This window comes from Falco cherrug, chromosome 2, assembly GCF_023634085.1.
Source record: "Falco cherrug isolate bFalChe1 chromosome 2, bFalChe1.pri, whole genome shotgun sequence".
Classification (NCBI taxonomy): domain Eukaryota; kingdom Metazoa; phylum Chordata; class Aves; order Falconiformes; family Falconidae; genus Falco; species Falco cherrug.
This window is the reverse complement of record NC_073698.1, coordinates 122,516,507-122,529,020: the sequence shown is the minus strand read 5'-3', so window position 1 is coordinate 122,529,020 and position 12,514 is coordinate 122,516,507. Positions and strand designations below refer to the sequence as shown.

The 12,514-nt window shown below is 51.6% G+C and overlaps 1 long non-coding RNA gene across 4 annotated transcripts; it reads right to left on the bottom strand.

Annotated features, from left to right (window-relative positions):
* Positions 1–2,988: 2,988 nt before the first annotated feature.
* LOC114014791 (uncharacterized) lies at positions 2,989–7,615 on the bottom strand. Of its 4 annotated transcripts, none has more exons than XR_003558425.2 (4): positions 7,538–7,615; positions 6,789–6,922; positions 4,536–4,711; positions 2,989–3,500 (listed from the first exon to the last, which is right to left on the bottom strand). It is a non-coding gene; the product is annotated as an uncharacterized LOC114014791 (long non-coding RNA). The 4 variants fall into 4 exon arrangements; XR_003558423.2 differs by having other exon boundaries at positions 6,793–6,922; XR_003558424.2 differs by lacking the exon at positions 4,536–4,711.
* Between the last annotated feature and the right edge of the window lie 4,899 nt (positions 7,616–12,514).

The following is a 12,514-nucleotide window of genomic DNA, read 5'->3' as shown; positions in this document are numbered from 1 at the left end:
GATGACTTTGCGGCTGCCACTTCACAGCTGCTATATGGTGGCTGTGGTAGGTCTATCCCAGGATGGATTTAATCCCAGCTTCTCCATGAGCCAGCATAGCCAGGAGCAGGGAAAGAGCCATGTCCAGGCAGGGGGCAGCTGTGTCCTGCCCTCCGCTCAATCCTCCCCTTGGCTATAGGGATTTTGGCATAGTCTGGTGCTCCAAGGTGCTGTCCCCAACCCACGGAGCAACTCCTGCCCCAAGCAGAGGAGAAAACTCCCCTCTGGAGCCAGCACGGGCAGGTAAGGGAAGTCTCTCCAACTCGGCCATCAGACCCAGGAGCCAAGGGGAGGCGAGGAGGACTCTGCAGGGCAAAGCCTCACTGGCAGTGGGGCCACCTCTGTCCCCCTCCCCATCTCGCCCGCAGGGACCATGCTGCACCCAGCCATGTAGAAGCGAAGGGTGCTGGAGGTACAGAACACCTGCTCCTCTGTGAGGGGGGGAGTAACACAGACACCCAGGGCATCTCCACAGGGTCCAGCCATCGGTCAGGAAACACTGGAGAAGCACAGGTAGACAAAGCACAGGCAGCCCTCTTTCCTTGTAGAGACCAAAAACGTGCCTTGAAGGGAGAACAAGGTGCAGGAGGTACGAGAAGCAAGCCCTGTGCCAGCACCACTGGGCTTGGGAATACACAGCAGTGGTGGTGATGGGAGCACTGCATGCCATGGTCCAGGGCTGAGCATCCCCCAGCCACCCCTGCCTACCTGATGGCAGGGATGCAGGGCACAGACCCTGGCTCCCTTTCCCATCCAGCTCCCTAGAAAGCCTGGAGGACAAGAAGGGGTGGGTGGAACAAAGTGACCCCACAAATGTCACCCCAATAACTGAGTGCATCTGCAGGCTCCTACCTGAAGCAGCCACTTCCTTTGATGCCTTCAGAGCTTCTTGTTTCACAACCTTAATAATAGCGGCAGCAGCAAAGGTAATGAGAGTGGTTAAGCAGATCTATTAACATGTCAGGGGATAAATGAAATGTAATTCTTCTGAAGCATGAGCAGCAGCAGACGGTGGCAGGAGCGTGGCCTGCAGGAGCGGCTGCTCTGCTCTGCTGCAGAGGGAGCCCAGGGGGGCCCTCAGTCAATTGCTTCCCATTGCAAGCACCTGCTGGGGACTGCAGGGACACCTCAAAACGTACTTTGCTTGTACTTGCCTGTGGAGCCCCAGGTCCACGTGCACATGGGATGCCTCGTCATAAGATCCACTAGGAGCAGGTTGGGGTCTCCTTGTGGGGAGGGGCTGGAATTGCCTCCCGAGTGCCACAGCCCTCCAGAGGCAGCACATTAGGTACCCACCAAGCTTGCAGTGAACCTGCACTGCAGCTGCCACCTTCACAGCTCTGGATTACACATGCTGCAGAAAAAAACAGGCACTGGGTATCCCTCCAGCATGTCCTGCCCATTGCCCTCCCTTGGAGCTACCTGGCTGGCACAGGATGGTAGACCTGCTCTGCTCTCCTGTCCCCAGCACACCTCCACAGTGCTTGGGTAGGCGCTCTCCTCCTCCCCCCAGGACTTCCCTTTTGGGCTCCTGTAAACACCATGATGCCCTGAGAGCACTCGAAGCAGGCAGGCATGCTCGCCAGCTCAAGCAGCCAACAGCAGCTCAGCCTCAGCTTTACATGCTGGGCGCATGCCTGCCTCAGCATCTCAGTGCCCTTCTCCCAGGAGCAGGTTGCATGGGCTGGGATTCTGCCACCTGCTCAGCCCCAAAACAGGTGCTTGTAGGGCCAAATGCAGCCAAGGGATGCAGGGCTGACACTGCAGGGGTGACCACAGGAAGCCACCAGACACAGGCAAGGAGCTGCATTTCAGCCTGGCTTGAGGGCTCTGTGCTTTAAGCACTTGACCCAGCATTTGCCACCAAGGGACAACAGGTGCGTAATCACCTGGCCAGATTGCCCTGCTATCTGCCAGATGAGCGACAGGAGGTATTTCAACATGAACCAATCTGGCAGAGAAACCCAGCTCCCAGGGCAAAAAAACCCGCTTCAGAGACTAAAAATATAGTGGCAGAGGGAAGCCACCGAGGTCCCTCCTCTGCTCTGCCTGCCCCTCTGTTCCTGCCCACCACCCTGGACAGTGCATTCCCCCAGCACTGGAGCAGCACGATGGAGCAAAGCCCCAGGATGGTGCCCCCAGCAAGGAAATGAGTCATTTTCCTGGCTGAAAGTGGCTGCAATTGGAGAATTACCTTTCCCACAGAATCCAGTCCGCCATGACATACCCCTGTAACCATAGATCAATGTTTGTCGTATGCTCTTAAACTTATGCCCATTAATTGAACACGTTACTGTCCAGCAACAGAGGCAATTTTGTGGCTCATTGTAAAAGAGCAGAAAATGATGCCAGAGTGAATTCAGATGCTACAAAACAGATCACAGTGGGTGGGATGTGGTTCTTAGGAAAGAACGTCTTCCTCTCCTATGCCCACTCTGCAGCCCAGGCCTCCCAGCGACACAGGCATCATTTTGGCACCCTTGCCACAGCTCCAACACCTTCACCAGAGCCTGGCTGCAGCCTCCAGAGCACAGGGACCATCATCATGACCCCACACCTAGTCCCAGCAGTGATGCTGCTGCATCTACATGGCTCCAAATGTGCCGGATTGCATGGCTACTGCGGCTGCTGTTAAAAAAATAGTGTTACTAGTACTGGGCACAGGCAATAGCTACAAAAAGCAAACCCTGAAATCCAGTACCCCCTCAAAATGACTAAGTAAAAGAGCTAAAATGTGCTCTTAGAAAAAAACCAAAAACGTAACTTTAAGCACATTTCATGATTTTAAGGGTTGCCAGTGCAGTGGCTGGTCTGGCCTGGGAGCACTGCTGCAAGTAGGGATACTCAGCACTGCATTTCTCTCCCAGTTTCTCTGCCAGGAGTCCGCATCAAGCCATTCCCACCCACCCCAGCTGTTTTGCGCCAACAAATGTACACGTCCACTTTACACAACTTCATGCAGGCTGCAGGGAGCAGCAACACCTCAGGACCTTCATAAACATCCAGCTTAGCAGAACCCTTTGACTGCAGCCCCACAAAGCTCTTTAAGCACAATCCCTACGCTGCAAGCACCTAGCCCAAGTCCAGGCTTAAATCCCTGCCAAAGGTGGGCCGGCAGACATGATCCAGGGAGGACACTGGTTCCTTTGAGTCTTTAATCAAAAGCCTATGTTTTAACTTCCTCACTAAACAACGATATTCCCATTTAACAGCAGTAATAATCCAACAAGGAAAAGGGAGTTTAATGGTACCTGCTTCTCCTCAGGAGGCAGTTTACTCCATTCACTGCCCATCATCCTGGTGATGTCTGGGAAAGGGACTTCAGGCCTCTTCACTCAAAGTTGCTCTCTATGCTCATGCATGATTCGCATATACCCTGTGAGGTGGGGCTGGGTGGCACTGGTGTCCCTAAGGGGTTTCTTTCTCCCTTTGGCCCAGCCTCCTCGTTTAGTTCTTTGCTGCTGCAAAATGAAAATCAAAGACAATTCAGATTGAAGGAAACAGATTACCGCCTCTAGAAGGAATAAATTCTCATGTCCCAAACACTTGCATCAGGAGCAAGTTGCTGCAATACATCTTCTCATGGATGAAAGCTTCAAACCTTACTTTAGAGCAATCCTGACTTTTCTTTAAGAAAAGCCAAAGAAGCCTCATTGTGTAAAGATTTTTGCAGTATCTCCTGGTCCACAGGAATAAGATAGCATTTGCATCAGCTACTGACTGCAAAACTGTGAGGACTGATAACCCATGAAATTACCATCCTAGCTAGTGCAACTGCAAATTTCTTTTTTTTATTTTTTAGTTATTTAATTTATTCTCACCCTCACATACCCTTCCCCTGCATTGTTTGCCTCAGTATCATGTTTGGACAGATTTTGTGTCTTAGTTAATTTTTAACTAGTTATTTTGCCCCTTCCAAATCTTTCACCTTTGTGCATTATGTGCCCAAAATGTGGGTGAAAGGACAGGATATAGGCTTTTCTATTCTAATTTATAGGCTTTCTTTCCAACTAATCACCGCCAATAGAGAGATGAACAAACTCCAAAGCAGGGACTGTTTTGAGATTTGCCTGTGGCACACTGTGTGCTCACAGGAATAACAAAATTTACCACTCATCCTCTTGGCTGAGAGCTTGAAGAAGAAAGCCTGAAAAACAGGGAGCCGGACAGAGAGCACCTGACACAGCAAAAATACCGAAAGGCCACAGGACAGTGTGAAGAATGCAAAAAGAGTGTTGTCCTAGAGCCAGAGAGAGATAGAGAAGCAGGGGGCAAGAAAAAAAACCAACAAAAAGACACAGGCTACAGGAGAAAGGGACGACCTAAAGGATGGGGACAGGGAGCCTCTCAGAGCAAAACAGCAAAGGAAGGTACAGGGCAGCAAACAGAACCCCAAAACAGTCACACCAGCATGGGAGAGAGGGAGTCAGGGGAGGGGCAGGGAGGGATCGTGACACACAAAAGGGGAGACTGGGCCCTGAGAGCCCAGGACTCACTGCAGCTCCTGCTGTCAGCGCTGCCAGGAGAATTTGACTGCTCAGACATGGTTCTTCTTCTTTCTCCCCTCCCTTTCTCTCCTGTAACACCGATCACTTGGGTGTCCTCCCCCAGAGAGGATACACAGGTGTGTTCCAGTTCTCTGTTCCAGTTCCTAGACATGTAGCCTTGCATGCTACCCATGGAAGTAGGACAGAGGGAAAGAGAGAGAAAATTATGAGCGGGGAGCAGAAGAGATGGATTGAGAGAGAAATCAAATCAGAGGAACAAGGGCAGAGACAGAGAGATACAAAGATGGGGATCAAGGCAGAGGGATTAGGGGGCAGTGGCGGGGGAAAGAGACAAGAGATCAGGACAAAAACAAGGAGAAAGGAAAACAAGCCCTGGGCTGCAGGATGGGGAAAAGAGGCCAGGGAACAGCACACAGGGGAATAATGACAATATGAGCCGGGTAGGGGGATGTGGTGAGGAAGGGCAGGACAAGCAGCAGAATGGAAATATGCAGACTAAATGTTAGATAGAGGATGCAGGACTGAAACAATAAGAGGAAAGAGACAGGGAGATGGAGGAAAGACAAAAGCTCCACACCACAGGGTGGAAAGGGAGTAATTAAAGAATAGGGACAGAGTACCGGCCAGAGAGAGGTGGAGAAAGGCAAAAGATTGCACAGACTACAGGGCAGAGGGAGGCATTCAAAAACCAGGAACAGGGAGCCAGGCAGACAGCCACATAGAAAGGGGAATGGAAAAAAAACCAGCGATGGGCTACAAGACAAAAAGGGAAGAAAACAGTGGCAGGGAGCTGGACAGAGACAGAGAGAGACAAATTGCATAGCACTCCAGGACAGACAATGTGGAATTAAAAACTGGAGAAAGGGAGCCAGACCAAGGAAAAAGTCCACACAGGCTACTGGGGGCTGTTAAAGAAAATGTATTTTTAGCTAAGAAATTTAAAGAACTGAAGCTGCTAAATGGCAGAACCAGGCCTCGTCCCTAGTATAGCCCTAATCCAAGGCTGGCTTAAAACCCAGTCCAATTAATCAGTGGCAGAATAGAGAAACAACAGATAATCAACTTGTGTATACAGGTGCTCGCAGAAACACCGGTGTTTTCAGAAAAATTGGTATATGTGAATAGGAATTGCTTGTTCAAAGTGTGCTTGAAGGAGTGTGTGAGTTAAAGCTGGCAGAAAGAAGACCACGATCCAAGGAGGAGCTTGGAACCGAGGCAGAGACTGGAACTGAACAGGTAAATCAACTGGTGATGGATTCGCAGAACTGACAGGACCAAAGGAAACGCCTAAAAACTTCAGACGTTGACTAATGATAAGTGTATGTAAGTTGCGCTGCATCCCTTTGTTCTCTGCCACTCACTGGAGTGGTGGCCCAGCTCTGAGTTGTGATTAAAGCAAACCTAGTGATACCCACGTCTGTGTACATTTATCCTTTAAAAGGGGCAGAGAGAGGAATTAAGAACTGGGGATGAGTAGCTGGACAGAGAGGGACGGATGAAAACAAAAACTGCTGTGGGGTACAGGTGAGAGAGGAACAATTAGAAAATGGGGGCAGTGAGGGGGACACAGAGATGGGGAAAAGTAAAAAGTGTTGGGCTATGCAGCAGAGAGGGAGTAATTACAAAACAGGGATGGGAAGCAAGGAGGAGGGAGATGAAGAAAGGAAGGGGGATTACAAGGGGGGGTGGGGGGGAGCTGGGGAAGGAGAGGTGGAGAAAGAAAACTGAACAGTGACATTGCTATGAGGCCAGGAAGGATCACCCTGGACAACAGGGACAGGGAGACAGAGAAAGAAAAAATACTGATGGGCTACAGGACAGAGAAACAGTGAAAAAAGAAAGGGAACCAGCGCCAGGCAGAGAGATAGGGAGCAAGGAAAAACAGCCAGGGGCAATGGGGCAGAGGGAGGGAGGAAGGAAAAAACGGGGAGACAGAACCAAACAGAGGCTGAAAGAAAATGATAGGAACAGGCTACAGCAACAAGAGGGAGGAATGAAAAGACAGGGACAAGAAGCCAGACCCAGTGTGACACTTAGAGGAAGCCCAGCAACAGCTAGATGGCAGAGAGGGAGCATTAAACAAACAGGGGCAGGGAGCCCAAGAGAGAGAGACTGAGAAGTAGAGAGGGAGAACACAACAAGCCACAGGGTACAGAGGGAAGGAGTCCAAAAGAGGGGCCAGGAGCCAGACTGAGAGAGGCAAAGAGAGCTTTGACAAGAGAAAGGTACCACTTAATGTACTCACTGTTCCTCATCCCAAGCGAAGGTATACAGACAACATGCTTCTCCAAAAGTACTCCAAAAGTACTCCAGAAGTACAAAAGATACTCTTAAAGAGTATCACGTTTTCCTACCCCATGCTTTCACGATGTCACCTTTAAAAGCAAACAGAAAAACCCATCTGTTGTGGTGTTGGCTCAGGAGATTTCCGTGCCCAGGGGAATCTGGGAATTCCGCAGTAGTAAGTGCTAGTTTGGAGACAGACCTTTCGAAAGGTTCCCCCCTCCCAATGCCTCCCTGGCCCCTACTTAAGGATATTTACCTCCCGCCCCCTCCCTTGCATATCTCCCTGGTCCTAATACTCGGCCACCCCCAACGAACACCCCGCCGCCCCCCTCCCTCGCCCCCCTCGCACCTCCACCCCACCCCCCCGCCCCTCGAACGTCTGCTTGGGCCCCCCCGCCCCGCGGCCCCCCGGCGACACTCCACCCCCCTGCGCCGGACACTTTCCCGACGCCCCCGGACATCTCCTCGGCTCCCTGTCCACCCAGACGCCTTCCCGGGGCCCACTCCCGACCCCGCCCCGCACCAAACGCTTCCCCTAGCCCCCCGGACATGTCCGATCCCCCTGCAGACGCATCCCCGGGGGCCACCCTCGCCGCCATCCCCCCAGACTCTTCGATCTCCCTGCCGCCCCCCCAAACCCGGACCGTCTCCCCGTCCCTCTCCCCGGACCCTCGCGCCGACAGATCCGTCCCGGGCGGGCTCACCCTCACTGCCGCGCCCACCGCTCCGCGTTACCGTCCGCCTAATCCTGTCTGGCCGGGGCTGCAGTACCGACATTTGTTCGCCAGGTGGCAGAAGCGAGAGCAGCAGCGACGCCCTCTGCGCATGCGTGGGACAGGGCCCGCTCCCGGGCGGTATCCATGGGCGGGGTTTGTGTCTAGGGGCGGGCCTGTTGTGGAGCACTGCCGACCTATGGAGTGCGACGTCTGGAGGACTGATGGGCACTTCTGGTGTCCAGGAGGACTGACGCCCCATAGAGTGCCACTTCTGAAGGACTGCTGCACCATAGAGAGCGGCTTCCTCGAGGACTGATGGGTAGCTTTGGTATTCTGGAGGACTTCCGGTCCTTAGAGCGCGATTTCCGTAGGGCTGGTGGGCACGTCCGGCGCCTGGAGGTCGGCAGGCTTTTAAGAGTGCGGCTTCCGAGGGCCACCCGAGACTTGTCCCAGGCGTTTCCCGGAGACTTTTGATCTTTACCTTAAGAGACCCGAGATCCCAAGCAGCAGCCCCTGACTCTTCCGAGGAAAGTATCCGAGATGCTTTTTGCTGTAGAGGAACCTCCCTCTTCCAGGATCCACCCAAGACTCCTACCAGGTGTCTTCCAGTGTCTTTTGACTGATGCTTTATGGTCCTGAGATCCCAGGTAGAAGCCACACATTCCTCCAAGGAAGCAACCTGAGATATTTTTGTTCCTTGGGGGAAAGTCTGTCCTCTGGCATCCACCCAAGACTCATCCTAGGCATCTAATGGTGTCTTCTAACATCTGTTTCAGGGACCAGAAATCCTGAGTAGCAGCTGCACTCTCCTCCAGGGAATTGATCAGATATGCTTTTCTTCCTTTGGAGAAAGCACCCTTGCAGGATCCACCCAAGATTCCTCCCAGTCATCTCCTGGAGTCTTTTGACCTCAGCTTTAGGGACCAGAGATCCTGGGCAGCAGCCCCAGACCTGTCCAAGGAATCTACCTGAGATGGTGTTGGGGGTTTATTTTCAAGGGAACTCTCTCCTCTGGAATCTACCCAAAACTCCTCCCTGGCATCTCCCAGAGTCTTCTCACTTCTTAGGTTTTAGGGACCTAAGAGCAGCCCCAGACTCCTCCAATGAAGCCACACAGCATGGTTTTGCTGCTTTAATGGAAACTCTTTCCTATGAGACCTACCAGAGAGTCCTCCCAGACATGTCCCAGAGCCTTTCCACCTCTCCTTTGGGGATCAGAGATCCCAAGTAGCAGCCTCAGACTCCTCCAAGTCTCTGCCTATTCTCTGCTTGCACCAAGCAGGGTGGTGAGGACCGAGGCAGAACAGGGGAGGGCAAAGGGGTCTGACCTGAATGGGGACACAGCTGCAGAGCCCTCCCGTCCTCCAGTGCCTCGAGAACCCAGCTCTGGTGCCCTGGCCATCCTGTGGCAGCTGCTTGGTGTCCCTCAGGTCTCCATTGTACTGGCAAGATGTGCTGGTGCCAGGCACTGGGAGAACCTCAAGGCTGGGCTGTGACTGGCTCTGTCCTGGCAGTGACCCCCATCTTCCAGGGCAGTTTGGCAGGCAGGTCTGCCCCGGGGCACTGTGACTGTGCTGCCCTCACAGTGGGTGACAGCAGCATCACACACAAAGCCCTGGGGAGCTGCCTCAGAGAAGGGAGTTGCACCCCCTCCAGGTGCTGGGGGACAGCATTGCATCCTACTTTGCCACCCATTCCCCAGTGAGAACAAACCAAGAACCTTCCTGCTGTCCTACTCAGCCTGGGGCCAGACCCAAAGCACTCCCCAGCTGGTGGGAGGAAGCGATACTGCAGATGGGGGTCCCTCACATCCCCTGAGGCACATGGTCATGGGGGCTTCATCCTCTGAACTTCTCTGCTGCATTACAGGTTGCCACCAATGCCACAAAATCCCCACTAGCAAGTATGCCTGGGAATAAAAAAACAAATCTGTGTTTATATATATCAAGGTAGTAGAAATAATTATCAACAATCAGCTGCTGCAGCAGTTAGGTTAAGATTAATATTCATCCCCCAGCAGCTGGACACCTATCCAGGGTCCCAGGGATGTCTGCAGAGAAGAGCCAAGAGCTATGCTGAGGGCCACAGAGCTGTACAGCAAGCTAGCCCACACGCACACCCCAGCACTGCCGCTGATAGAGGAAAGGTGGGAAGCAGAAGGTCTTCCCTCATTTTTCTCTTCTCCCTTGGACAATGTACTTCTTATTCCCTGGGCTTTTTGGGCATTTCTTTCTTTTGTCAGTTCTAGGGCTTTCCTTCCCTCTCCTCCACCGCAGTTCCTTACCACATTGCCCTCCTCAAGGTCACATGCAGAGGAGGTTTAAGCATCCTCTCAGACCGACCCACCGCACCATCCTGTGTCTGAGCAGGTAGCTCACAGTCAGCCTCTGTCTATGCCAAGAGAACCAGCTCAGGGCTGGACCTCTCCCACTCCTTGCTGGTAAGAGCAAGCCAAGAGCACCTACCCCCTGCAGTGCCTGGCCTTCTGCAAGGAGAAAGTCAGTCTGCCTGGACATGCTTGCTCCAAGGGTGCTGTCAGGTACTATACAGACTATATATTATATAATTTATGTAAGCACTTTACTCAAGTGTGTCAGCAATGCAGCCACTACAGGGGCAGGCGGAGCCACGTAGAGCTGCACACAGGAGGCATTTCAGTACCAGAAATTGCAAGAAAAAGAACAAAATAGGCACAAGGGACTGCAGAGAAAGAAGCAGGACATCCCACCTTATACACATCAATGACTAGCAAATCCAGGAGCAGGACAAGCAGCACCAGAACAGGTGAGATTCCCCCCTTTTAGAGAGTGGGTAAATAGCACAAAAATGTCTGTGTGAAGAGGAAAAATGGAGCAGCCTTTTCCAGTTCTGACTTCTTTCACCAGTGAGCTCTCCATCCTGAGAGCATCAAGGCCCATAGTCACCAGTGCCAATGGTATGGCATCAGTGCTGTGAGTGGAAGTGTGTGGCTTTTTCCTGCATTTACAGTATGCCAAAGGGAAGAGAGGGAAGAGTCCCGCTCAAGAAATATTACGGTTTGCTTGTTTCTGCTTGTTCTTTTGTAAGTAACTTCCCTTTTCCTTTTAAAAGAAGGCCACTTGTTTACAGAGCAAAATGCTTTCTCAAAGTTGAAAGAATGCCTATCACAGTTAAAATAAAAAAAAATATTTTTTTTTTAGATTTAATCAAAACATTTTCTTTATCACCTAAAATGATTTTCTGGAAAGGATGCACATCCCGCAAATATTGCCCTTAATTCTGTAATGGCATTTTCCAGAGTGAGAAATCAAAATGTCTTTATGTGCATGCTGTAGCTTCAGCCAGGTAAGTATTCCATCTCTGCTGACATCACCACTGACACCATCACATGGCCAGCTGCCTGGGTGTCTTTCTGTTAACTATCCATCAAACATTTTTTCTCTTTCTGGTACCTGTCCTACCTTACATTTGTCTAATTCTTGGCCAGATTTCCTCTACTGACTCTTGCCAGTAATTCAAGTCTATAGTCGTCTCCCCGTCCATCCTCCTGTGTTCACATGCACCTTTCTGTCTCCTGATCCCATGTCCATCTATGTCACTCTGATTTACAGGTACAGTTTATAGTCAGATGAAAACATTGAAATTTTTTTTATTATTATTTTTATACATGGAATGGCTTTTGGTAACCCCAGGTGAGAATTTCTCCTGACCCTGCCTGCAGGCAGGTGAGTTTACAGGAAAGGCACTGGACACACTTGAAGTCCTCACAGGACATTACCACTGTGTTGTGTTCTGCTCTAGCAGGGGTCGTTGAGAGGGAAGGTATCAGCAGGTACAGCTTAAGTCCTTGGTGCCTGAGCAGAAAAATAACCAGCGCCAGGCTGCCCAGAAGATGCTTGGCCTCAGGGATGACAGTGCTCCTTCATGTGAGACGATGTCTGATTCCCTAGCAGAGGTAGACATGATCCACGCTCATTTAAAGTAGACCAATTTAACTTCTTTCCCCCCCTTTCCCAGGCTCAGCTTCAACCCACACTCCTCCTTCTCATTAGTGCTGCATGGCACACTTGGTCCTGTCAGCCAAGCAATGAGCAGTGTAAGCATCAGGGTCAACGCATGGCAGCATCTCATGCTTTGCCTGTGCTCCTGCCTGGATCCTCTGCAGGCTGCGTCCCCCTTTTTTTTTTTTTTTGGGGGGGGGGGGGGGCGGGCAGTGGGTTGACCCTGGCTGGCAGGTGAGCCCCCACCAAGCTGCTCATTCCCTCCACTCAGCAGGATGGGAGAGAGAACTGGAAGGGCAAAAGCAAGACAAAACTCTGGGTCAAGATACAGACAGTTTAACAAGGGAAGGAGGTAGGAAGGGACCTCTAGAGGTGACTGGGTCCAAGCCCCTGCTCAAGCAGGGCCACCTACAGCCAGCTGCCCAGGACTACATCCAGACAGTGTTTGAATATCTCCAACGTGGGAAACTCCAAAACCTCCCTGGGGAACCTGTGCCAGGGTTTGGTCATCCCCACAGGGAAAAAGTGTTTTCTGACGTGCAGAGAGAACCTCCTGTGTTCCAGTTTGAACCCTCTGCCTCTGGTCCTGCCGCTGGGCACCAACGGAAAGAGACAGGATCTGCCCTCTCTACACTCTCCCTCCGGGTATTTGCACACACTGATAAAATGCCCACTGAGCCTTCTCTTCTCCAGGCTGAACAGTCTCAGCTCTTGCAGGGTAAAGGGCCCTATTTTATGCAGCTGCATGTAAGATCAGGAAAGTGTGACATCATCTTCTTGACATAACCAGTGTTAAAGAAGATCAACTCATGGATATCTGCCCTTATTTATGGCTTGTTATCTATCTGTCCAACTCTTTATCCATTTACTGGTCCTCACCACCATCCATTTCATTGTACATCCCCCAGCAGAAGGAACTGAATCCGGGTGCACTCTGCCTTTGTCAGTGTTTGTGGGACAAGACTAAGAAGAGGAACAGCATAAA